The sequence below is a fragment of the Lontra canadensis genome, unplaced genomic scaffold (assembly GCF_010015895.1).
Source record: "Lontra canadensis isolate GAN:19392208 unplaced genomic scaffold, GSC_riverotter_1.0 scaffold9, whole genome shotgun sequence".
Lineage (NCBI taxonomy): Eukaryota > Metazoa > Chordata > Mammalia > Carnivora > Mustelidae > Lontra > Lontra canadensis.
The window spans coordinates 8,579,558-8,606,212 of NW_022631003.1; positions in this window are offsets into that span (position 1 = coordinate 8,579,558).

Sequence of the window (26,655 nt, forward strand, 5' to 3'; positions counted from 1 at the left end):
TGGGTATTACTACTACTTCAGATTGGGTATTACTTAATTCTCAACAATATAATTTCTTAAGGCAGAGAAAAGAATGTATAAGTTTAAGTCGTTAAGATTTTTTTGGAAGTCAATTCTGGTTCAGGAAAAACAAACAAACAAAAACCTTAATCCTTGATTCAAAGGAATGTTTAGTGGTGTCAAAAGAGATTGCAGAGTAGGAAGCTCCAAGAATTGATCCTTCCACCAAAACAAAGATTAGGTTGACAAGAACTATTAGAATCAACTATTTCATAACTCTGGAGTCTAGTCAAATACTTGTGGCTTCCAGGGGAGAGTTTGATGAAGAGACTTCATTAGTGTTTGTTATATCTTGTAGCAGCTGCCATCTCCCATACCTGTCTCTCTAGCAGGCAGCTGTAGGAACAGAAGCCTGCATTCTTAGTGCAGCTTACTCATGCCAAAATGGAAAATAAAGATCTTATCCTCCAAAAATCAAGGTTGTGTTCTTTGATTTGCCTGGTAGTTCACAGAGACCAGCACAAATGCTGGCCATTGTTTCAACACCAACAGACCAATGTGGCTTCCTAAGAGGGACATCTGTGAAAACACTTTAAAGGGACAGACTATTTTTCCCCTTTTCTTGTTGGATTCAGGCAATCAAGGACATCTTCTTCAATTCACTGGCTGACTACAGAGATAATGAATGGAACAGAGATGTCAATAACCACAAGTTACAAGGATATAGTCTTCATAAAAATAATTTGGAAAAGTTGTTAAGCAAATGGATAACTATAACCCTCAATAAGAAACAACAATAATCCCTGGAGTGGGGTAGAGGGAGAGGTGGGTAGCGAAGTGGGGAGGGAGCAGAATTTGCTTTACAGAGTTATTACTCTTATTCCTGTATTCAAAATATCTAGGTACCAACAACAACAAAATATATAAAGCATGCAGGAAAATATGACCTATTCACAAAAAAAGAAAGGAAAGGAAAAAGAAAGAAAAAGACAGAAAGAAATAGAAACCATTCTTGGGGAAAAAAAAAAAAACAGGTTTGGACTTTTACTAGAAGAGATTTTAAATTGACTATCTTAAATATGTTCAAAGGACTAATGGAAAATACACACAAAGAACTAAAGGCAAAAGCAATCAGGAGAATGATGCATAAACAAGTAATGCAATATCAAGATAGAATTTAGAAAAAGTATATAACAAAAATTTTAGAATTGAAAAGTAAAATAACCTAATGGAAACCTAACTAGAAGGGTTCAGCATCAAATCCGAACAAGTAGAAGAAAGAATCGGTTTAATTGAAGATAGGGCAATTGATATTACCCAATCTGGGGGCAGAAAGAAAAAAAGAATTTTTAAAAAATGAACAAATTCTAAGGAGTCTATGGGATACCATCATGTATGGCAACATTTGCACTATGAGACTTCCAGAAAGAAAAGAGAATGAGAGAGGAGCAGAAAGATTTTTTGAAAAACCAATGGCCAGTGGCTATCCAATTTGAGTGAAATATAAGAAAATACACATTCAAGAAACTCAGCAAATTAAAACAAGTTAAATTCAAAGAGCTCCAAATGGAGATGCATTATAATCAAACTCTTGAAAGCCTCTAAAGAGAAGCAACTTATCAAGTCTAAGAAATGCTCAATAAAATTAACAGTTGATTTCTCATCAGAAACCAGGTTGATCAGAAGTCAGGAGGATAATATATTTTAAATGGTGAAACAAACAAACACCTGCCAGTGAAGAAGAATTCTCTATCCAGGAAAACTGTTCTTTAAAAATGAAGCAGTGAAGACATTCTCTGATGAAAAAAATGCTAAAAGTGTTCATCTCCTTTAAATCAGCCCTACGAGAAATGATAAAGGGAGTCCTTCAGCTGAAATGAAGACACTAGATGGTAACTGAAGTCATTCAAAGAAATGAAGATCTCAGGGTGCCTGAGTATCTCAGTGGGTTAAAGCCTCTGCCTTTGGCTCAGGTCATGATCTCAGAGCCCTGGGATTGAGCCCCACATCAGGCTCTCTGCTCAGTGGGAAGTCTGCTCCCTTCCTCTCTCTCCAGCTGCCTCTCTGCCTACTTGTGATCTCTGTCTGTCAAATAAATAAATAAAATCTTTTTTAAAAAAAGAAATGAAGATCTCTAGTAAAGATAACTACACAGGTACATTTCAAAAATTATATATATATAAAATATATACATATTTATATTTTTGTATTTTATTTTTTCATATTTCATATATTATATGTATTTATATATATTTTATTTTTATATCATATAATAGAATATATATTTATATTTTTACTATTTTTATATAAATATAAGCTGTATATTTATATATATTTTTCTATGATTTAAAAGAATACATAAAACAATAATTGTAAGTCTATATCAATGGTTATTCAATGTGCTATGGTTGTATATTTGTGGTATTAAGAAGTTGGACCTTTTCAAAATGCTTAAATCCTAAGGGTGGAGCCCTTATGAATGCTATTAGTGTTCTTATAAAAGAGACCCCTAGAACTCCCTAATTTCTTCCATGTAGAATCTGGTGAGAAGTCAGCTGTCTGACTCAGAAAGGCCTTACCAGAATTTAACCATTTTGTCACCCTAATCTGGAACTTGCAACTTCAAGAACTGTGAGCAATAAATTTCTGTTAAAAATATAGTATTTTGTTATGCCTTCTGAAAAGACTAAGACACAATACATAAAGATATAAGTTGTAATAATAACGTACAATGATGGGGGGATGGAGTTAATGTATGCTATTGAAGCTAAATTAAAATTGATTCAAATTAGATTAGAATAAATTTAGCATATTAACTTACTCCTCATAGTAACTACTAAAAATATAACAAAAAATATACACCAAGAAGGAAATCAAAATATGCTAGAAAGAATAAAAAATGAAAGTAGAAAGGATTGGAGGAATTGAGTAACATAAAAATTATAAGACATATAGAAAATGAACAGCATTAAAAAGACATTAACCCAACACAGCCTTCTTCCAAGAGAATTCCTTTAGATTGAAAACCCAAATAGGTTGAAAGTGAATGGATATAAAAAGAGAGTCCATGCAAATAGTAAACAAAAGATTGTTGAGGTAGCTGTACTAATATCTGACAAAATCTATTTAAGTCAAAAATTATTACAAGATGCAAAGAAAGACATTACACATTGATAATAGGGTTAATTTATAAAGAAGTTATAACAACTATAGGCATATAAAACTGAACAACAGAGCACCAAAATGTATAAAGCAAACATTGACAGAATTGAAGGGAGAAATAGAAAGTTCTAAAATAATGGTTGAATGCACTTTGAACTTACACAATGTTACATGTCAATTATACCTCAATAGGTGGAGACTTTGGTATTCCACTGGAAATAATAGAACAACTAGACAGAATGTCAATAAAGAAGTAGAAGATTAGAACAATACTATAAATCAATAGAACCCAATAGACAGATCTATAAATAATACTCAACAACAGCGGAAATGATGTTCTTCTCAACTGTACATGGGACATTCTCTCTCCAAGATAGATCATATTTAGGTCAAAAAAAGAAATATCTATAAATTTAACAATATTGGAATCATATAAAATATATTCTCTTATTACAATGGAATGACACTAGAAATTAACAGAAGAAAAACTGGAAAATTTATAAATATATTGAAAATAAACAATGCATTTTTAAAGATTTTTATTTATTTATTTATTTGAGAGGGAGCAGGAGCAAGGGGAGGGGCAGAGCGAGAAGCAGACACTCTGCTGAGCAAGGAGCCCCATGTGGGGCTTAATCTCAAGACTCTAGGATCAGGACCTGAGCTGAATACAAATGCTTAACCAACTGAGCCGCCAGGTGCCCCAACAATGTACTATTAAATAAACAATGGGACAAGAAAAAAATCACAAGGAAAATTATTAAATACTTCGAGTTTAATGAAAATAAAAACACAACATACTAAAACTTATGGGATTCAGCAAAAGCATGTATTTAAGGGAGAAATACATATTGGTAAATGCCTACATTAAAAAGAAAATGTTTCACATCATCTACTTAATATTACACATAAAGGAACCAAAAGAGAAAAGCTAATCCCAACAGTAGCAGAAGGAAGGAAATAATAAGGATTAAAACAAAGATAAATGAAGTAAAGGAAAGAAAAATAGAGAAAACTGTCAAAATCAAAAGTCAGTTCTTTAAAATATTAACATAATTGACAAACTTTTAGGTAGACTAAGAAAAAATAGGCAAGATGCAAACATCTAAAATCAGAAATAGAAGTGGGTGCATTACTACAGATCTTACAGAAATTAAAATGAATATAATACTAAAACAAATTGTACACCACAAATTAAATAACCTAGATGGAAGGAACAAATTCAAAAAAATGCACAAACCTTACTGAAACTGAATGAAGAAATAAAATATGTTAAGAAGAAATAAATAATGCTGAAAGATCTATAATGAGAAACTAAATCAATAATTAAAAACCTCCCAACAAAGAAAAAAGAAGAGCCCTAGACCAGATGTCTTCATGGGTGAATTTTACAACTTTTATTTATTTATTTGTTGGTTTATTTAGTGCAGTTTTATTGAAATTTTACATTTAAAGAAGAATTAGCACCATTCGTACCTCTCCCAAAATTAGCTATTTTATTGTTCTTTTGCTTGTTTTGTTCTGCCTTTTGGAGGTAGAAGTTGGATCACAAAGCTTTTTCACCAGTTAGAAGTAATAATCAGAGAAACAGTAGATGTGAGAAATGCCTTTGCATTCAGTCCTTAAATACTGTCCACTCTCCCTCTTTTCTGATGACTGGGGTCATCATCTCATCTTTACCTCCAAGTTAGTAAAGATGTAGAATGTGGTGAACAGAAGGGAAAATGACTGGAATGTCTCACTTGTGGTTCTTAGAGTTACATTTTAGCCAACTAAGCTATTTGTTTTAATTCGTTGTTGTACTATGAAATTTCCTGTTGATTTGAAACTCCCAAGTTACACATATGGCTTCAAATCCAGTGTTCCAATATTTTTATAACAAGTGAAAGAAAGAATAAAAATTAAAAGGCATGCCAAATATACACTGGAGGTATAACTGGTGTGGTGTTCAGAAGTGGAACATTAAAGCATTTGTTGTAACAATATTAGAGTTATCATTGTCTTTACAGATTATTCTTCCAGTGTACTTTCCTACTGCCTCAATCCTATTAATTTCGGAATGCACATTTGAATTTTTTAATCTTAATAATGGGTTGAAATTTAAATATTTTTTTTACCAAAAAAAAAAAAAAAAAAGAAAGGAAAAAGAAAAAAAGAGGGATCACATAAGTCACTGTTTCTTTTCAAATGGCTTCACCTCACCAGAGGTATTTTGGAAATTATTTAAAGCGTTTTACTGATACCTAAAATGAAGGCAACCTCATTGGTACTTTGTGCATCAGGCAGAGGTGCTAGAATGTTTTTTATTTGTAAAACATCCCCCTATATTTCAGAATGTCACCTTTCTGTGTGACTTACAAATTAATCAAAGATTCAGGTACATGGAAAAGTGTACCAATAACTATTTGGGTCTAGAAACTAAACTGCACAATATAAATAGACATAAGTTATTTTTGCATGCTATAACTTATACCAAAATTCTGGGAGCAAAATTGTAGTGCAAATTGAGGAAAAGTACACTTTGCTTTGCATAGAAATTAACCAAAAGTTGTTTTCCATTGTCACTGAAATAATATCATATGATACCTGAGTCACAACAACAATAACCTGTGTTTGTCCAATTTGTAAATTTGGCAGTTTGTAGCAACTCTACACACAGGTGTCATCTTCTGATTAATTCAGTATGTCTCCTAGGGGAGTCAGGCTCCAACATGCACAGATGTAAATATATACACAGAATTAAATATATTTTATTATGCATTATTCTCCTTTTATTTTTCCTTTATAATACAATTAGAATATTACTAATATATTGAATTAATTTTGAAATTGTGAGTATAGGTAAGCAACATGAAGACTAAATTAATCTTCAAGATAAAAAATGACATTACAAATCATCTGTTAAAGAAAGGAGGTATTGAGTTTAGTATGGTCAACAATCATTGTCAGCTGTGTTTGAGTATTAGTGTCTTCAACATCTTCCAAGTTTAATTTATCACTCTCTAGTCCTTCTCTCTCTGCAAACTCTAGGTACACTGAACTTTTTGTTCCTCCACAGGTTAAAGTATTTTCCTGTTTGAGACTAATCCTCCAGTTAGCATTTGGCCTTGCCTGCTTCCATTGTTTGCCTAACTCTTAGTTTTCTTTTATGTTGAAACTAAAAAGTCAGTCTCCTGGAGAAGATTTCCTTTCTCTTTTATTAAAACTTCTTTGTGGAGCATAAAAAATAGCATGGAGGACAAGGGGAGATGGAGAGGAGAAGGGAGTTGAGGGAAATTGGAAGGGGAGGTGAACCATGAGAGACTATGGACTTTGAAAAACAATCTGAGGGTTTTGAAAGGGCAGGGGGTGGGAAGTTGGGGGATCCAGGTGGTGGGTATTGAAGGATTGCATGGAGAACTGGGTGTGGTGCAAAAATAATGAATACTGTTATGCTGAAAATAAATTTAAAAAAAACATATTTTTTAATCCTAGAATTTGTAAGGTTTTATAGTCAAACATTTGTGTGAAATTTTGCTTAGTGGACCCATATGTTGTCTGCAAAAGACCCATTTGGAACCTAAGGATACAACCAGACTGAAAGTGAAGGGATGGAGAAGCATCTTTAATGCCAAAGGGCCTCAAAAGAAAGCTGGGGTAGCGATTCTCATATCAGATAAATTAATTTTAAACTAAAGACTGTAGTCAGAGATAAAGAAGGATACTACAACATTTTTATAGGGTCTAGCCACCAAGAAGATCTAACAATTGTAAATATTTATACCCCCAATACAGGAGCAGCCAACTACATAAAACAACTGTTAATCAAGATAAAGAGTTGTATTGATATGAATACATTAATAGTATGGAATCTTAACATGCCACTGTCAGTAATAGACAGATCATCCAAGCAGAAAATCAATAAGGAAACAAGAGCATTGAGTGACACATTGGACCAGATGGACCTCATAGATATATACAGAACATTCCACCCTAAAACAACAGACTACTCATTCTTCTTGAACACACATGGAACTTTCTCCAGAATAGATAACACGCTGGATCACAAATCAGGGCTCAACAGATACCAAAAGATTGAGATTATTCCCTGCATATTCTCAGACCACAATGCTTTGAAACTGGAACTCAACCACAAGAAAAAGTTTGGAAGGAATTCAAACACTTGGAAGCTAAAGACCGCCCTGCTTAAGAATGTTTGGATTAACCAGGAAATCAAAGAAGAACTTAAACACATCATGGAAACCAATAAGAATGAAAACACTTCAGTCTGAAACCTATGGGATATAGCAAAGGCAGTCCTAAGGAGGGAATACATAACCATCCAAGCCTCCCTCAAAAAAAATTGAAAAATCAAGAACATACCACATCTCTTTACACCTTAAAGAACTGGGGAATCAACAACAAATTAAGCCACACAAGAAGGGAAATAATCAAGATTAGAGCAGAGATCAATGAGATAGAAACTAGGGATCAGTAGAGCACATCAACAAAACTAGAAGCTGATGTTTTGAAAGAATCAATAAGATCGATAAACCATTGACCAAACATATCCAAAAGAAAAGAGAGAGGACCCAGATTAATAAAATTATGAATGAAAAGGAAAGATCACAACTAACACCAAGGAAATAGAAATAATCATCAGAAATTATTATCAACAGTTATATGCCAATAAGTTAAGCAACCTAGATGAAATGGATGCATTCCTGGAAACCTATAAACTTCCAAAACTGAATCAAAAAGAAATAGACGACCTGAATTAGACCAAAATCTAGTAACAAGATTAAAGCAATGATCAAAAACCTCCCAAAAAACAAGAGCCCAGGACCTGATGGATTCCCTGGGGAATTCTACCAAACATTCAAAGAAGAAATAATACCTATTCTTCTGAATCTATTATAAAAAGAAGAAGAAGAAAAGAAAAGAAACAGAAGGAAAACTTCGAGACTCTTTCTATGAAGCCAACATTACCTGATCCCCAAACCAAGCAAAGACCCCACCAAATAGAATTTCAGACCAGTATCCTTGATGAATACGGATGCCAAGATTCTCAACAAGATCCTAACTAATAGGATCCAATAGTACATTAAAAAGATTATCCACCATGACCAGGTGGGATTTATCCATGGGATGCAGGGGTGGTTCAACATTCGCAAATTAATCAATGTGATAGAACAAATCAATAAGAGAAGAGAGAAGAAACACATGGTCCTCTCAATTGATGCCAAAAAGCATTTGACAAGATATAGCATCTATTCCTGATTAAAACGTTTCAAAGTATAGTGATATAGGGAACATTCCTCAACTTCATAAAATCTATTTATGAAAAACCCACAACGAATATCATCCTCAATGAGGAAAAGCTGACAGCCCTCCCTTTGAGAACAGGAACGTGATAAGGATGTCCACTCTCGCCACTGTTATTCAACATAGTACTAGAAGTCCTAGCAAGAGCAATCAGACAACAAAAAGAAATAAAAATATTCAAATTGGTAAAGAAGAAGTCAAACTCTCTCTCTTCACAGATGACATGATACTTTATACGGAAAACCCAAAAGACTCCACCCCAAACTACTAGAACTCATACAGTAATTCAGTAATTTGGCAGGATACAAAATCAATGTACAGAAATCTGTTGCTTTCTTATACACTAACAATGAAAATATAGAAAGGGAAATTAGAGAATTGATTCCATTTACTATAGCACCAAGAACTATAAGATACCTGGGAATAAACCTAACCAAAGAGGTAAAGGATATGTTCTTGAGGAACTACAGAACACTCATGAAAGAAATTGAAGAAGACACAAAAAGATGGAAGAGCATGCCATGTTCATGGATCAGAAGAATAAACATTGTTAAAATGTCTATACTGCCTAGAGCAATCTATACTTTGAATGCCATCTCAATCAAAATCCCACAGGCATTTTTCAAAGAGCTGGAACAAACAATCCTAAAATTTGTATGAAACCAGAAGAGACCCCGAATTGCTAAGATAATGTGGAAAAAGAAAAACAAAACTGGGGGCATCACGTTGCCTGATTTCAAGCTTTGCAAAGCTGTGATCACGAAGAAGGCATGGTACAGGCACAAAAACAGACAAATACACAGGTGGAACAGAGTAGAGAGCCCAGATATGGACCCTCAACCTTATGGTCAAATAATCTTTGAAAAAGCAGGAAAAATATATATAATGGAAAAAAGACAGTCTCTTCAATAAGTGGTGAAGAGAAAATTGGACAGCTATGTGTAGAAGAATGAGACTCGACTATTCTCTTACACCGTACACAAAGATAAACTCAAAATGGATAAAATACCTCAATGTGAGGCAGGAATCTATCAAAATCCTAGAGGAGAACATAGGCAGTAACGTCTTTGACATTGGCCACAACAACTTCTTTCAGGATATGTCTCCAAAAGCAAAGGAAACAAAAGCGAAAATGAACTTTTGGGACTTCATCAAGATCAAAAGTTTCTGCACAGCAAAGGAAACAATCAACAAACAAAGAGGCAACCTGTGGAGTGGGGGAAGATATTCACAAATGACACTACAGACTGAAGGCTGATATCCAAGATCTATAAAGAACTCCCCAAACTCAACACACACAAAATAGATAGCCATGTCAAAAAATGGGCAGAAGATATGAACAGACATTTCTCCAAAGAAGACATCCAACTGGCTAACAGACATATGAAAAAATGTTCGTCATCATTAGCCATCAGGGAGATTCAAATCAAAACCACATTGAGATACCACTTTACACCAGTTAGAAGGGCCAAAATTAACAAGACAGTGAACAACAAGTGCTGGAGAAGATGTTGAGAAATGGGAACCCTCTTACACTGTTAGTGGGAATGCAAGTTGGTGCAGCCACTTTGCAAAACAGTGGTGAAAAGAAGGGCCATCTGTATCCCCATGTTCATAGCAGGAATCGCCACAGTCACCAAACTGTGGGAAGAACCAAGATGCCCTTAAACAGATGAATGTATAAAGAAGATATGGTCCATACATACAATGGAGTATTATGCCTCCATCAGAAAGGATGAATACCCAACTTTTGTATCAACATGGACAGGACTGGAAGAGGTTATGCTGAGTGAAATGAGCCAAGCAGAGAGAGTCAATTATCATATGGTTTCACTTACTTGTCCAGCATAAGGAATAACTTGGAAGATTTTGGGAGATGGAGAGAAGTGGGTTGGGAGAAATCGGAGGGGAGGTGAAGCATGAGAGACTGTTGACTCTGAGAAACAAACTGAGGGTTTTGGAGGTGGGGGTGGGGGTTGGAGTGAGCCTGGTGGTGGGTATTAAGGAGGGCACATATTGTATGGAGCACTGGGTGTGGTGCATAGACAATGAATTTTGGAACACCGAAAAGAAATTAAATTAAAAAAAAATTTGCTTAATGCCTGCATTCCCATTAAACTGTAAAAACCATGATCATAGTTAAACTGTAAGGACTATAGTTTTTCTTTATTTCTGTGTATCAAACAATTTTTAAAGTGCATAGCCTTTAGTGGGGGTTAAACAAATATTAAATTAATTATTTTCAACTGAAAACAGTGTGAATTTCAAAATATGCCTTAGAGTCAAATAATCAGTTATAGGTCATTTATTTATCAAATAGTTTTTGCATGCCCACTATGTGATAATGAAATTTCTAAGTACTGAGACTGTAACAGTGAACAGGGAGCAGAATTAAAAAAAAAAAAATCTGGGACACCTGGGTGGCTCAGTCAGTTAAATATCTGACTCTTGATTTCAGCTCCAGTCATGATCTCGAGAGATTAAGCCTCATGTCAGCTCTGTGCTTAGTGGGAAGTCTGCTTGAGATTCTCTCTCTCCCTTTCCTTCTGCCCGTCACCATTCCCAGTCTAAGATAAATGAGCGAATCTTTAAAAAAAAGAAAAGGAAATTCTGCCATCATTCAGTTTATATTTTAGAGGCAAAGTTATACACATAGTCATCACATATTCATTATCTATTCACCATATTTATATATACAGTACTATATACTATGTTAGATAGTAATCAGGGCTAACAAAAAAAATAATATTAGGGAAGAGGTTAGGAAATATTAGGAGTAGTGACACTTTAGATTGTGTAACCAAGGAACGCTTTAGAAAGTAGTACTTCAGTAGAAATCAGAAAAAGAACTGAAGGACATGTGTTTATTCACAGTGGAGAATTTGAGATAAGCAAATTAGAAATGAATAACAAATAAATGAAAGAGAAAGATCAAAATTTGATAATAAAAATTGGTGGATGTTGAGCACATGTCAATAAATGGGTTCTGAAAGTCAGAACATGGCCTGTATAGAAATCTCATAAGAAAATCCAAACGCATTTTTTCAAATTGTTGAGTTGGCAGCCTGACATGATATAAGAGGATAAAAGAAGAAAAAATTGTGTTTATTTCTCTAATGCACACATGCCTTTCTATTCCAAAGCCTGCTATATTACTTCAGGTCTATACTCTTTCCTGAGCTTCTACAATAACTTATGTCACCTCTCCCCAGGCATTAGCTTCTGAAAATCACACTTGGGATAACATGATGGTTTAATGCTATGCTCCTACAGATAGATCTTTTTCCTGTATTGGATACATGCATTTGCTTTGAATCTCTTCATATATTGAACTCCTTTCTCTGTGGTCCTAATTAGAATGAGAGTTATGGTGCCTCAGCCCTCCTCATTGCAATCCTAGCTGCCACTAGCACTCCATCTTTTGGTTAGATGACTGGTCCAGCAGTGTCATAAGCAAACCAGGAAAGATTCAGTCTTTAGGGCTCATAGCAGCCAGATCACCTGCCATGTGAGATTCTCATAGCCCAACTAAACTAACTCTATTCATGTCCCTCTTGATTGTATGAATAAATTGTTATTGAACTATTTAGAGTCTTTTTTTGCCATCTGCATTCTTAAAACTTCTCATTTTAAAACTTTACTCTCTATTACCCAAAAATTTGATTTTCTAGTTGTTGTTGTTTTTGTGGTTTTTTTCCCTAGCTTTAAGATTCTTATACAAAATTCATTGAAACAGTATAGAGTGGGTTGAAGTAAGGTAAATGGCACTTCAATCCCACTTCAGTGTGATTTCTCCTTTACTCTTGGAAATGGTCACACATGTATCTTTTAAGAATCCATGCCCTCGGTGGAATATAAATACAGAACAAAGTTCAGTCTGTGGAGCCATAAATTTAAACCTGAGTCCAATTTATTTTTTATGCTCTGTCTTCTACTTGTACATGTGTCTCTTAGTCAAATGAGCTCAATATACTGACAAGTGTCATTGCTCATTCCCAATTCCATTCATTTATTTATATTGTTTCACCAGTGTTTTTGTTGAGGTTAAATTCTATTTAAGTCAAATTATAATCTTTCAAGGTCTTCCGTAATAGTTTTTGCTTGAAACTATTTTACATACGACTCTGAACTGTTCTACCGAGTAGTACCTGCACAGTTTACTTAGTCATTAATCCTATACATGTCTTTTCATATCCAATTTTGATTGCCATATTTAAAATATACATATACTTAATTGCTTTATCATTTTCTGCATTATTGTTAACATTTATATTGTCATTTCTCCCAAACTATGTTGTAAACACATTGAAGGTAAGAATTATATGTTGATGTTTTTAATTCCCATTATACCTTGTGTGTAATAAAACCTTTTCAAAATATATTCAGTAAGTAGAAACCTAGATATTCTACAAATGTAAAACACTAAAAGTACTTGCCATACATAATAAATTATGAGGGTAACCCAATTTATAACCCTGAGCTGATTTTTGCTATTGACTATTAAAATCATCAATTTACCCATCAATGCATAAATTAATTGTATACATGTAAAAAAAAAAAACCACAAAACTATTAACAAGAGATTATCACTATTATTTTTATATACTAAACAGAGTACTCTTAAATCTTTCTATTTACTAGCTGTGTTAACATACATTTTTTCAAGTGAACAGCTGATGATGCCATTCGCTGTTGGGATTCCAAATTAGAAAGTAGAAGGGTCCTTTACATTTTTTTTTTTTATCTTATAAATATCAACCATTTCCTAAGCAGATGCATACCATTCTTGATTCCTTTAAAAACATAAATAGTCCTCTACAACTCATGAGAATTTTTTTTAAAGATTTTATTTATTTACTTGACAGACAAGAGATTACAAGTAGGCAGAGAGGCAGGCAGAGGAGAGGGGGAAGCAGGCTCCACACTGAGCAGAAAGCCCTATGTGGGGCTTGATCCCAAGACCCTGGGATCATGACCTGAGCTGAAGGCAGAGGATTTAACCCATTGAGCCACCCAGGAGCCCCTCACAAGAATTTTTTAAACAAACATATTTTTCTTTTAAATTACACAGGTTTTAGTCTAGAGTCTCCCTCTTCTATTTATGCATGAGGTAGTCATAAAGTCTGTCCTAGAATATTTTTGCAGTTTTTAAATATGTCAGAACTAGTAATGATTTGCCTTACATAGATGAGGCCTAATAAAATTATCCACAGCCTTTTTTACTTTAACTTTTTCACAGTGTAAAACGTGCTTTGTAATATTGTCATTGTCTTCATGATTCAATGATAACATCTGTCTAAGTTTTCCGCATTCTACTTTGGAAAGAACAGATTATAACACTATTATAACACTATTCTGGGAAAGGATCTGGTGGCTACTGAGAGAATTTGACCTTTAGGATAGCATTACTAATATTGATTACAGGGGAAGAAAACTTGTGTTTGTGTGCAGGTTTTTAAATTGGCTCATTTAATAAATAATGCTAATACAAACTCTGGCTCTCTTGAAAATCAATGTCGTGACAGTATCTGAAGTTACACAAATAAGCAAATGGCCTAAGGAGACACTTGAAAGGTATTAATATAATAACCAAGTATATGTGGTTTAGGAGGCTCAGGTCCTTTGGCTCAAGTAATGATCCCAGGGTCCTGGCATCTAGTCCCACATGGGGCTTCTTGCTCAGCGGGGAGTCTGCTTCTCCATCTCCATCTGTCTTCTACTTGTACATGTGTCTCTTAGTCAAATGGAGTCAATATACTGATAACTGTCATTGCTCATTACCAATTCCATACATTTATTTACATTGTTTCACCAGTGTTTTTGTTGAGGTTAAATTCTACTTAAGTCAAATTACAGTTGTTCTCTTCTCTCTCTCGCTCTCTGTTAAATAAATAAATATTTTAAAAAGGTTTAAGGGTACAGATACATATTCAGAGTAACTAAGATATCAACTTTAATAGAGGTTATAAATCAGCCATCAAACAAGAAACAACATTTTTAAAATACCTAACTGAAAGTTCAAATTTCTTAATTTTGAAATACATGAATTAATTAATACATGAAATACATGTATAAATTATTAATTAATTAATACATGAAAAGAAAAGGCTATTCCACTCAAATCTCAGAAAATAAAGTTGGCATTATGCCTTAAGTACATCATTACATTGATAAAAATAAGCTAACAAAATAGAACACCTCTAACAATATATTACATTCACACATTCTCCTCAATGACTTTTTTTTTTTTTTTTTTTAGGAGAGAAAGAGACAGAGTGCCAGCGGGAAGGGACAGAAGGAGAGGAAGAGAAAGAATCCAAAGCAGGCTTAATGCTCAGTGTGGAGCCTGATGAGGGACATGATCTCATTACCCTGAGATCAAGACCTGAGTCAAAGTCAAGAGTCAGATGTTTAACTGACTGAGCCACGCAGGCAATCCAAATCCACACATTTTCTATCAATATGAGTAGGCAATAGTTATACCTGATTACAAAAGTAAACATCTACATAGAACATAACACTAATTTTATAACTTTAGGGATAAAACACAGTTTAAAATCACCCAAATCATCCAGTATAGTCTATATTTTACAAAAATAGATATAATTAAAATAAAACATTAAAATTTAGAGCAATGCCAAAACAAGGAAACAGGACAAGCCATAAGTCTCTCAATTTCCATTGATAGAACACATTTTTTATTGGAATTTTATTGCTTTCAAGTCAATAATCCATCTGTTACCAAAAGCCTTAAGAGTATACTGACATATAAGGTCCTTTCAAGTCCTAGAGGAGTAGACAAAGATGTCAATAGCTGACCCAGCCATTCCTCTTTTAGTCATTTTGCAAAATTGCAGCCATCCCTGGCTCTCAAGTATTTGCCTCATTAGCATAAAATGATGGGTAGTGGCATTCTGTACATTCTGCTACAATTTGGACAGGGCAGGCACAGAGGAAAATATCATGGGTCACCTCTTCTTGTTTAAGAAAAGAGAAAAATGATAGCACAAATTGTCTTTAGTCATTACAACCTCATGTTTCTGAACCTTTATATCATAAGCCACAACATGCTAAAAATTAATGAGTACTGGACAGTTACAAACATTTCATTATAACCTTCCAAAGTCTACAGCGTTGCCCCCCTTTTTTAATCACCTATTAACATTGAGATCCTAAACCTCCTCCTTTTTCATCAATCCAGATCACATATCCTGCTCTTCACCTAAGTAAAGCTATCTTATGTTTTTCATCCTTACGTACTTGGCTGTTTACCTTATTTCTTCTATTTCTTTCTTGTTCTAAAACAATTTAAAATGATCCTATTAATAAAGTGTCCAAAAGGAGCTGATATTTCATTGTTTCTATGATTATTGTTTATGTAATACTGTTTAACCTACTTATGAAATAATTCTTTACCATATCTCACCTTCACCTCTATAGACTGAATTCCCAACATTTAACCATCATATATCTTTCCCAGATAATCCTTATTTAATGTTATAAACAAGAGAAAAGAAAAATGTTTCAGAAATGTAAACTTTTTAAAGTATTTTCTTTCAAATTATTCCAACAGTAACCCAGTTACTAAGTAGAGCAGAAAGTTTAATTCTTATTTTTAAAAATGACATACCCAGAGAGATCAAATCACTGTCCCAAAGTTATCAGAAGTTATGGTCATAGATTAGTCTTTGTGGTCTCTCCAATCATAATCTTTTTTCTTTTCATCACTAAAGTAATAATTGGCTTTGTCTTGGTCTATACTTTACTTTATTCTCTATTCATTCTTTAAAATAATAGTTTAAAATAATGATTTAGTTTATACTTCTCTGCAATTTTTCTAAGTTATGGGTCAGGTATCAGAACTGATTATTTTATGAATGAGAAGAACTACCAAGAGGAATAGATAGGGTATGTGCAGAAAATTAAAGGTAAAGATAAAGTTAGTAGTTTTACGTAAAACATAATACTTGCAAGACAGAGTTATCACTGTTTCAGGGGCTACTAAATTAGAGTAAGATTTTTTGTATGTTCCCATGATGGAGTTTGAGCTTTATTTCTTTATTCTACCCTATCTTCTTCTTTTTCTTTTTTAAATTATTTATTTATTTATTTGACAGAGATCACAAGTAGGCAGAGAGGCATGCAGAGAGAGAGAGGAGGAAGCAGGCTCCCCTCGGAGCAGAGAGCCTGATGTGGAGCTTGATCCCAGGACCCTGGGATCATGACCTGAGCTGAAGGCAGAGGCTTAACCCACTGAGCCACCCAGGCGCCCCTCTACCCTATCTTCTAACTTAGCTTACAATACACCTTGTTTGTACTAGTCTTATTGTTACATCTTTTGATGTCTGCCTGGTGATTGTATCAAGTATGACCTTTTTTTTTTTTTAATATCAGCTACCAGCTCTTTTTTATTTTCTTAGATTAAAACAAAATAATTTCTCTTAATACTTACTATTAGCACATATTTATTTATCTAAAATTCCACATAGCTCAACTCATTTATAAGAATTGGAGAGAGGAAAACAAGCCATAGACTTTCCAGATAACTCTTCAGCCAATACAAGATTCAATAAAGTCTTCCTTGTGTCTGCTTACAAAGCACGTCTTAGATAAAACATCCTGGGATTTTGTGAAATAGTATTGAACTGCAATGCTGAGACAGTTACCTGAATTTTAAAAGAATTCAAAGGGATAAGATCCCAAACTACCATGCAATGTTTTACTATATTAACTAGTCCCAAACATGGCAGAATATATTTTCTAAGATTGTCTCTTGCCTTTCATATTAGAATACATAATTGCATGTATGGCAATTCTGGAATAATATTAAGACAAATTTATTTATATATTTAAGATAAGACACTGTCAGAGAGATTATATGAAATGAATGATTTCTAGAGAGAAAGACAGGAAGAAAACAATGGACATTTAATTAGTATCTAACGTAACATTCATATTTTCTTTAAAAAAATATGAAAAAAAAGGAACTTTTTATGGAAAGTAATAAACTATCGTATTTTCTCTATGTAGATATAAAAGGTAAAATAATAACAATAATAATAATTAATAACAACAACAACAATAATAAAGCCAAGAAAAAATTGAGCCTGGCACAAGATGAAAGTTAAAAAATAATTTTAATGTTTCACTTTGGTCACTCAAAAAAGAACACCTAAGCTAAAGAACAAAATGATCTAAGTCAATAACACACATGTGAAAAAGCATCACAGTGTTTAAAGTTAAAACCAAATACTCACACTATGACTAAAAGAGCTAAGATGACCTAAAGGAAAGAACTAACTAAATCTAATTCTGATTGCTTGGCTAGGAATTTACTCTGCTAATATAAGCAAAGGTTGAGTGGAATCCTAGGAAAATAGCTGCATTAGATAGAAAGAAATGCTAGCCTTTTTATTTGAATAAGTAGAGATTAGATTATGCCAAGATGTGTGCGCTTTGGGGGAAGTAAACTAATCCTTCTAAATCAGAGCCTCCCAAATCATAAAGTGACAATAATATATACTCAATAATTTATTGTATCAAATGTGAAGGTTCTTCATAATTTATGAAAAACTCTGCAAATTCAAAGCATCTGAATGTTTATTAGGAAAAAGACAATCCTCTGATAGATACAGATGCCAGTCATGGTCATTACCCATACTTTGTGGGGACGAAGGCACTAAACTCAAGATTTGTATCTGATAGTCTACTGTGGATGAACTGGGTTAGACTATTAATAAAGTCTTAATTGTGCTCTTTCTCTTTTGGCCTGAAGCCTGACAACTTAGAAGGGCAGCTTCAATGTCCTATGTGTGTTAACACTTTAATGGGAAGAGGACCTCTAAAGCTTAATCTAGGGAAAAGAGTCTATCCCTATAGCTGAGAATGCCTCTGTCCTAAACTTCCTATCCCTCACTTCCTTCCCTCTGGGCTCCAGGCTAATTTCCAACTAGCCTTTTAAAACTAGAGAATGAAGAGGGAATATCTACTTGAGCTGGAAAACATTTGTCTTACTGCTGTATTTTAGCAGTTTTAAGGAAAAGAAAGGGAGAGACAAGTAGAGCTGTAAACTAGGAGTGTTGAATAGCCAGGAGAACATTGTCCTGTATCCAATTTTATTTCCAGTTTCTAAACCTCTCTCTTTAGAACATCCACTCTATAGCACTGTTGTCTGATTATGAATTTAAATGTAATTTTATCCTTTTTAACATGGAAACTTTTGAGATGAGTTATGAAATGGTAGTTGGAGGAAAAAGAAAGCTTTGAGGTCTCTCCAGTTTTTAATATGCTACTGATATTTATACTATTATAATATTTATAATATAATATTTATAATATTTTTGTGTCATTTAAATAGACATAAGATAAATATGGTTAAGTTGACTTTTCACTTCTTAAGTTCCTTTTAGCCACCTAAAGATTATTGAACCATATTCTCTTTTTCAAGGATTTTATTTATATATTCATGAAAGAGAGAGAGAGAGGACAGCAGAAGGAGAAGGAGAAGCAGCCTCCTTGCAGAGCAGGGAACCCAATGTAGGACTTAATTCCAAGACCCTGGGATCACAACCTGAGCCAAAGAGGCAGATCCTTAACTGACTGAGTGACCCAGGTGTTATTCACCCTGATTCTTAAGCCAGAACTATATATTCAAGAGTTGGGCAATACATAGCAACCAAAAAAGCAAGTGGGATGTACAATATACAGAAACTTTCTCTAAGACAAATTATTTTAGTATTAAGAGGGTCTTTTTCTAATCTACTCTCCAAGAGGCATAAAATGGGATGATTTAAAAATAAAACTGGTGGCAGAAAATAATTTTTCCCTCTTTGGGAATTCATGGAGAGTCATCTTTGAATTCTTTTCAGGCATAGTTATGTTGGAAAAGTCAAATAATCTTGTAATTCAGTTAAACTCTCTGTAATCTTGAAGATAATAGTGATTGCTAACTTACTCTGACTACTTCACTAAATTTTAAGGAGCAAAAGAGATTTAATTAAATTGAACAAGGACATATTAAAAATAAAGAATGTAACAGTTAGTGTTAGACTCTGAGAATAAAAGAATGAATAGAACTATTGTCCCTACCCTCATGGAACTTATAGTCTAATGGGAAAGATAAACTGATACAAATAATTAACACTATTATCAGTTATCTATTGGCTGATAATACTGCATTATAGATGTTGGAAGGTGGAGGAGGATCAGTAATGTATCCTCCAAACTAAAAAGTTGCTTTGACAAAAATAGTATAATCCACTCCATTATCATTTACATAAAGTTTTATTCCATGTAACTTACTGATGGGAGATCGGGAACACTGAAGGAGTCAGGTGGTACACAGCTATTCTCTGTCCCTATTCTCCACCAAATCCAGACCTTAACCAACAGTTTTTATAGAGCAAGGGACATTGTGGTGAGATCAAAGGGTAGTTATCTTAAGTGGTGACTTCTGTGAACCAGTCATCTCTCTAGTTACCTAAAGTAGTGGAGTCTTCTGTGTGCCACTTTAAGGAAGATCAACACAAGCCTTCCTGCATTCCATTCAGGGCATACATTGACCTCCCTGGGGCCTAAAACACTTAACCCCAAGGGAAGTCGTTGCTCTGACATGAACAAGATGAAGAGCCAAAGTTGGAGTCAGTGTTCTCAGCACTCCTACACCATAAACGCAAAATCACAGTGACACATAAAAATAAGGTATTGTTAATCACCTAGGTGGCTTCTCTGGACTTGGTTGGACTCACTCATATACTAAGGGGGTGGAGGGACATAAGGTGATCCAGGATGATCTTGTTTGGGACAACTGGGACAATGTGATACTGACTACACATCTCCCAACTCAGAGGAGTAAAGCTTGGGCATATTATTTTGGTGACATCAGAGACACAAGAGAGATCAAAGGAAAATTAAGCATCCTTTTAAGGGTTAGACTCAAGACTGGCTCACCACATCATCACTTCTGTCTTATTGCAATAGCCAAATAAATCATATGGCTGATCCCAGAATCAATGCATAGGGAAACTGACTCCCATCGTTTTCGTGATAGGAAATTCATATTCACATGACAAAGGGCTTGATGGAGAAAGTGGTAAAAAATAGGGTCATTACTGTCATCAGTCTCCCATACACACACGTGTGTATATGTGATCATGAAGTTTGCTCAAAGGAAAACAGATAACATTATAACAATGGATACTGACAGCAATGGAGAGAAGATTTGGGAAAGACATGAAGCTTTGGGAGTCAGCATTACATATGAATTACAAGCGATACTAATTTTATGTATTGCTGCTCTTCCAAATTGCCACAAATTTGACAACTGAAAACAACACAAATGTATTATTTCAAAGTTCTGTAGGTCAGAATTACAGCCAAGATTTTGCCTGGTCTGGGATCTTCTATGGAGGCTCTGGGAAAAAATTTGTTTCCATATACATTCAGGTTATTGGAAGAATTTAGTTACATTCAGAAGACAACTGAAGTCCTTGTTTCTTTGTAGACTGTCAGTCTCAAACTTCTCTCAGAAATGTAATGCCTCCTGCATCTCTTGTCATTTTGGTCCCTTCATTTTTGAAGAGAGCAATGGCAGATTGAATCCTTCTCTGACTTATGTCTGCCATCTTTCTCTTACTGCAACTGGAGATAGTTCTGTTTTTAAAGGCCATATGACTACTTTGGGCCTACCAAGGCAATCCAGGATAATCTCTCTATTTTAAGATCTACAGATTTAATTACATCTGCAAAGTCCCATTTTCCCTATAATGTAGCATATTCACAGACTCTGGGGGACTAGGGTGTGAATATCTTTAGTGGGTCCTTATGCCTATCATTGTTTACCTGCTGATTCCCAAAGCTTCATGTCTCTCCCAAATGCAAAATACATTCATCCCATCCTAATTCCCTAAATTTCTCCCCCCATTCCAGCATCAGCTTGAATTCCAAATTATTTCTAAATCTTATCAGCAAAGAAATTATCATCTAAATAATGTGAGGAAAATAAAGCCTCCAAATCACGAGGATGAAGTTCTTGGGATAATCTACTAAACACAACTGCTGAAAGACAATTCCTCCTCCGTCTTTGAACATATGAAACTAAAGACATGAGTTATCTGCTGCCAACATATGGTAGTAGGACATATATAGACAGCAGTTATAGATACCCTCACTGAAAAAGTGGGAAAATGGAGAAGACCGATTCAGCTGTCCAAGCATTTTGAAACTGAAGGCAAGCAAACTACATTAGATATCAAGGGTTAAGAATGATCTTTCTCTCAGCTCCACCCTCAGAATCATTATTTCTTCTTTGTGAAACATGGCATGTATTGAATGCAAAGTTAACAGACTTTTATCAGCCTGTTAGAACTTTGGAAGTTACAGAAGGATTTACTCCAGTAGAGAGAAGCCATGTCCACAAATCTTTTGGAGACAATCATATATCTGTTTTTAGTTTCTGTTGAGATGACTGAAGGAAATGATCTTAAACCTCCCATGGGGTACTGGTTTAACTGAGGGAATCTGTGAGTCACAGCCTTGATCTCTTCAAAGAGCCTTTGTGTGACTGAGCACTTGGACCTCTGGATAGCCTGAAAATTTTCCAAGTCTTCATGATCCAATTTCTTTTTAGCTGAATAGTTCTTCCTACAATTTATATCATTCCTCTTACATTTAATTATAAACAGCAAAAAGAAACTCAGACTCAGGTTGAACACTTTGCTTGGTAATCTGCTCAGCTAAATATCTAAATTTATTATGCACAGGTTCTGATTTCCACATGTTCTCAGGACACCATTACAGTAAGCTTTCTGGCACTAAATAACAAAGATCCTCCTTTTTTCAAGTTTCTATGTAACATGTACCTCAATTCTTCCTGACAGCTCACCAGAAGTATCCTTGTCCAGATTTCCATCAATAGTATATTAACAGAAATTTAGAGATTCTCTAAGGTGATTTGCAATTTCTCATAATTCTCATTACTTCCTTTTAAATCCTATTTGATAAAGACTTTGTTGTCCCTTTTTTTTCTAGTAACAGTCTTTCAAGGCAATCTAGGCTTATAGTCTTCAAAATTCTTCCAAATCTGCCTACTGCCCAAATCCAATGCAACTTCTACAGTTTTGGTATTTGTTATAGCATACTCTTATTTCAGGTACCAAAATCTGTATTTATTTTCCATTGCTGCTGTAACAAGTATCAAAAATTTTACAATTTAAAACAATATTCATTTTATTTCACAGTTTTGTTGATAAGAAGCCCAAATATGGCATAACGTAGCTGAGTCCTGTACTTAGAATCTCACAAGGTCTAAACCTATGAGTCTGAGGGCTTTGTTTATTTCTAGAGGCCATGGGGATAATTCACTTCCAGGCTTATTCTTGGCAGAATTCATCCCTAGACAGTTGAAGGACTAAAGTCTCTATTTTCTTGCTATCATTCTGATGTCTCTTTCATCTCTTCAAGGCCACCTGCCCTTGGCATTTTGCTTCCTCCATTTTTAAAGCTAGCAATAGCTGGTCCTGCCCTTCATACATTTTAAAGCTTTCCACTTCTTCTTCTGCCACATATCTCTAATTACAGTGGGAGAAATCTCTCTATTTATAGGGCTTCATTTGAATAGATCGGGTCCATCTAGATAATCCAAAATAGTTTCTCTATCTTAATGTCTGTAGCTTAGTCACATCTGCAAAGTCACTTTTTCCATGTAGTGTAGCTTATTTACAGGATCCACCAATAAGCATGTGAGCATCATTGAGATGGGGTGGTGGTGCAGAGCAGAATGCCTACAACATAGATCTTCCTTTACATCCTCATAAGAAGCTAGATGGGTTCTTTCTGTTCCAATTGAGAAGTAGGTAAAACTCAAGTATAAAATTTCAAACATTTGGGAGAACTCAAATAACATTCTTGATTCACAATGATAAATTAAACTGGGATTAATCCAAAGAAGAGAAACTAAATTTGGATTATAAGAGTTTTATTTTATTTTTATCCCTGTGACTCAGAAAGCCAGTGGGATAAAGGAAATAACTTCCTAATCTATCCCTGTTATCAAGAAATTGTTTAAGCATTGGCATTGCTAGAGGACAAAATGGTCAGCATTAGTCTTCCAGTCAATGGCAAATGAAGGTTAAAAGCATGAGGTTTTTCTCCTGAGAATGGCTTTATACTGGAGAATGCAAGTAGTAGTACTGCACTCCGAAGCACTGACTCCTATGGGTTCTGGGATGGGCGTGGGAGGGGAAGACACAAAATGAAAAGGAAGTGCTAGGACTTGAGTGGTAAAGGTCAGCAGGAGTTTCATTTCTAGCTCAGATAGTAGTAATTACTCTAGCTACAAGACTGTAAAAATGACCCCTCAAATAATGCTTTTTCTGGCAATGCTAATTACATCATCTCACCCAGCATTAGAAGAAGAATCAGAGTAATTGGTGTGGCATGATGAATTCAAGGGACTTCCTGACCTCATTTCAATTGCAGCAAATAACCCCAGTGAGTTGAAACATTTCTGCAGCACTGAGGAGTTGCTCAGTACATGAACTCAGTCTGCCAGACTGCTGTATAATGACTTGCTGAGGAAGAATTTACTGAGAATTTATTTCTTGTGTATTTTTTTGGACGTAAATCTACCTGGCACCCTAAACCATGGGGAAGCTAGGAAATAGCCACTCAACAAGTGTTGAAATAGAGCTAAAACTGCCAATATGCTCCTCCAGTATGTGAGAGAAACCATCTGGTTGTGTCTTCAAAAAGTGTTTTCTCAAGAGTAATTTAGGTGAGAACTGCTAAGCAAAGTGGAAAGGATCTGTCACCTATTCTGCGAACAAGATGACATGTTCATCAGATAACAGACACATGCCTCTGCAGATATAAAATTGGGCACATCAGGAAATATAAAACTGGTATTGGGCAGGGAGGAGAGAGAATGCAGATGGATTTTAATTTTTTTTAACTCAAAATGAATAACTAATGAGTAGAGAGATGAAGATGAAATTTAAAAGTTGTCAAACAGCTGTTGCCTCAAACACCTCTCTATCACAAAAAATTTCACCATTTCAATAAAACTTTCAGGAAGATTGTTAACAGAGGTACCAGTCTGTAATAAAAATAAGCCACTGTATTTGTCATATTTATGAACCATTTTAAAGGAAATACTTTTAGTTTATAAGTAACATCATGAAAAACCATAGAATAATGTATGTCATGTAATGGAAAAACCTCAAGACTAAACTACTTGACCTTTGACATATGCATTTACTTATCTAGTTGTTCAATTTATATGATTATTTTAATCTTCTAAGAAATGTTTGTTGGTTCCCACTTACCAGTACACAAGTTTAAACTTCAAAGTCCTAATACTTATTATAGGACCCCAGTCTTGTGTTCACCCGTACTTTCTGACACACCCTGCAAACCAGCTATGTGGAATATCTCGATTCCACAAACAAAACATTTTTCTGCCTTTGAGTGTGCTCTTTTCTGTCTGGAATGTCCTTCTCAGGCCAATTGGCTTACAAACTATATTAAATAGTAACACTCCACCATCAAGTTATCTTCAACAATTTCAAACTGAATTAATCACTTCTATTTGAACTCACACTTAGTATATTTTTTATCACCTCTCTTATGCATTTAATGCATATTTTGAATGAAGCACAAAACAAAAAAGAATGATCATTGTCTTTGATGTTACGTAACTATGGTTCAAATACTGGCCTCGGCATGTACTAGCTTTATGACCTGAAAACATCTTTTCTTCTATATGAAACTTAAATCAATGCTTATATTATAGGAACATTAAGAATGTTAAATGAATGCATACATGGAAGCCACTGTGCTTAGCTGTTAGTACATATTCAATACATGTGCTTTTCTTCAAATTTATAGCACTTTGAATATGTAATTTATATAACTCTTATCTCACTTGCCTGTGACTACAAAATAAACTTACATTTTGTTTTTTAAGCCCATCTTTTTATAGTATTTAGTTAAATACTTAAATGTTAGGTAAATAGCCTATTTCCTAGAAATAATTCCCACTCCATGTCTTATTCTGTTATTTCTTTTTGTTCTGAGAAGGAAATGAATGAAAGAATCAAGCATTTATTTTACACAGATGGTAAATGTTTTAGATACATAATTTGTGTGTATTTGAAAGTGAGTATTCTGGAGACCAAGGGAGAGTAAGAGTTTCAGGAGCATAAGAAAGACGGATATGTTTGCTATTTCTCTTAACAGGAAAGCTGGGTGCTAGTGTAACAGAACTGGTCACAGCCAAAACATTTCTAAGTAGTCACTTGGGAATTTCCAGGAATCACGCTTTTCTTCCATTCATGTTGGCTTCATACATTGAAAGCATGCAGAGGGAATATTTTTTCTAAGGTATACAAAAGATTTTGAGGCTACCTAGTAACTTAATAGAGAAAATAGAGTAATTTTATAAAATATAAATCAAGAGACTCTCATGTATTTGTGTTATTACTTCGTATTTATTTCTTTTTATTGCTATCTTTTTGTAATCAAGTCAAACAAAATTCAACAAGAAATCTCAAGGTAGCTGAAAGGTAGTTTTTGAATTGAGTAAGTTATCACGCGTGCATATGAGAGAGAGACACACACAGAGAAAGGATTCAGAAGGGAAAGAAAATATAATAGTGAAAATTTTACTTTAACAAATTTCTCCCTATTTATTCCTACCTATCTTTTTCATTTCTAAGGGACTTTAGCCATAACCAAAATATAATTGCATCATTCATTATCTGTCATTTTACCAATTTCCTACTCTCTTTTATTTCAAACTGACTTTGATTATAATTTACTGATATTTAACATATTGCTTAGCTAACAGTTTTTTATAATTTGTTTTATAATATTGGTCACTCTGGGAATGTCACTCAGCATAATTATATATCCCTTTGTTCTTTTATTTTCTTTGACTCAAAATTGTGAAAGAAAAGTTGTTATTTCTGGTATCACAGTACACATTTTGCATATTTTCTGTTTTTTTTACATCTTAGCAAAACTGCCTCTTCTAAAGAAAAAGTATTTGTCTGTTACCAGTCCCACCACCATTGCAAATAGTGCCTTACCACCTCTAGTAAAATATAATTGCATGTTTTTATTTATTCTCCAGATCTTCCTTGATATTTAGCCTTCTATTTGGAGTCCTCCTTTTCTCCTTTTTCAATGACA